Below are 2,581 nucleotides of genomic sequence, written 5' to 3'. Positions count from 1 at the left end.
TGGTGTGATTTAAAGTGGAGCAACCACTTACAACTAATCGCATGTAAGGCAAATGCCAGACAGGTTCTTTAGAAGAGTTCTCAGGAAAAGTAGCCCATCCACAAAGAAGGTAACTTACCAAACCCTCTTTCAAGCCGTATTTGAATATTGCTTGTCAGTCTGGGTTCTATACCCGATAGAATTGATAAAAGAAACAGCCAAAAACCAATAAAGATCAGCGTGTTTCATTACAGGTTCAATTAGTAAGTTTTAAAGTGTTGCAGAGTGCTCAGCCAGCTCCAGCAGTAGACACTGCAAGGGAGGTGTTGTGCATCACATTGTGATTTACTATTAAAGTGCCGAGAGAGTACATTCGTAGAAGAGAGAACCAATACATATATTGTGAAAAGACCATGAAGATAAAGTAAAAGAGGTTCAAGCTCATAAGGAGGTTGACCAGCAATCATTCATCTTGTGAACATTTGTGACAGCAGCAGGAAAAGGGGAAAGTGACAGTGGTACACACAGTATTCTCCACCACAATCTATTAAAGTAGCTTGTCGTGTATAGAAGTAGGTGTAGATATAGATATTAATCACATTTTTCAAACAAGTTGGAATGTATTCCCTTTTACTCGCTTCACTTGCTGCAGTTTCATATTTTCCCCTTTTGCTAATTGCATTCAGTATCACACGTGTTATCCAAGGATTTATACTGGGCCTTGGCATTTTGCCTATTTGATCCTATGCTCTCTTGCAGCTACTCTTTCATCTTGTTTTGTATTCCTTTCCCAGTTTCAGTCAATTTTTGCCTAGTGTTTCCTTTGAAACTATCGTTCTTAAAATTTATCCAGTTCGTTTGTTCTTCTGTCTCTAATGACCTTGATGCTGATTGGCTGTTAAACCATTTAATGTTACTTCCTTCTTATCTCCTTAATTTCTTACTTTTCTGCAATTTCTGGCGTTTCAATTTGCAGTTCATAACCAATAAATTATAGTCAGAGACCACATCAGCTCATGAAACTGTTTTTCATTTAAAATCTAGTCTTGAAATCACTATTTTACCAGTATATCATGTACTTAGAACATGTTTCTCCAGGTTTCATCCTCACATACAGCCTTCTTTCACAATTTGTAAACTATTGTGTTAGCAATTATTAAATTGTGCTCTGTGCAAAGCTGCACCATATGGTGTCCCCCTTTCATTTCTCTCCCCCAGTCCTTATTCTCCTTTTCTTGCTGTTGAATTACTACTGTCTCCATCCCATCACAGTTAAACCTTTGTTTCCCTTAAATATTTGAATAATGTATTTTATCTTGTGATGCATCTGTTTATCACTTGCAGAGCTAGTAGGCATATAAACTTGTCCTGTTGAGGTGGGTGTCTTGGTTGTGATAATACATTCAGTATGCTGTTGGTGACATGTACGTTCAGATTTAAATTGGTGTTAATACCTTCCTCTTGAATTAATATTATAGACTAGCCTGAAAAGATTACAGTATTTGTTTCACTTTTAACATGCCTGCCTTTTGAAAATATAGCAAAATAAGGTTGATTCAGTTAAAAGTTTGAACCTACTTACCAAACTTAGTGTGGTATTTTAATGCCAATGTTTCAGACATGTTTTATTGTGTGTAAGACTTGGGGAAATTTATGAAGGCTGAAGGCAAAAAGTCCATGAAGGTGACCTTCCTTTTCCCTTTATATACCTATATCTTTTGTGATCACACTTACATTGGCTCAAGGTGAGGTTCTCCTGTTTGCTGAATGAGGTGTAAAAGGAGAGCAACAAAAGTGAAATCACCATCTGCCAAAAGGGCTTGTGAGACAAAAGTGGCTGCCAAATGGGCTTGTGAGACAAAAGTGGCAGACTGTATTTTCAATATCATTCCCTTCGCAGTAAAGAAATTTTATCAGAAATTTAGCTTGTGAACACGGACTCAGGCAAATGGTATAAGTTTCTATCAATATTTAGACTTGCAAATCTATTGCAAAAGTATGCGTGCTACAAAGTAGGTAATTCCTCCAGACCCACAACTGAGCCTACAGGTATCAGAACTCTGCAACTGATCTTGTCTGCCTAATAGTCAGATACAGATAAATCAACAGTATTCTTATAACTACCAAAAGGAAAATTTTTAGTTAAAAGTCTTATAAGAAAAAATAGTTTAAAGCAGTCATAGTTTTTTGGTTGGATTCGAGAATACTTAGGTTGCATAGAGTCATAGGCACAATAAGACAGAAACAGTAACAATTGATAAGATGACCAAGGAAAATTGGACCAACATAACTTTAAATTGGATAACCAACCCAGAAGTACCAAACCACATGGGACAATGGTGAGACACTGTACTTGCATAGCAAATTGTGTTTAAAAGCCAACAAGAACTGCTGTCGACATTTGTGTTCGAACCACCCTGTGAGGAGTGCACTGCACAGTGTGGTGCTTTCAGTGCTGCAGGATGCCTTTTTTATTTAATCTTTTAGTGTCACAATAAGAACAATACCATACAGACTGATGTAAATTTTTATGTAATTTGGTGATGAGGAATAGAAGGGACAATAACTGCTGCAGAGGTGTTAACGTGAACTGGATAATGAG

Source organism: Schistocerca nitens, chromosome 2, assembly GCF_023898315.1.
Source record: "Schistocerca nitens isolate TAMUIC-IGC-003100 chromosome 2, iqSchNite1.1, whole genome shotgun sequence".
Taxonomy (NCBI): domain Eukaryota; kingdom Metazoa; phylum Arthropoda; class Insecta; order Orthoptera; family Acrididae; genus Schistocerca; species Schistocerca nitens.
Note: the sequence above shows the minus strand (reverse complement) of the source record.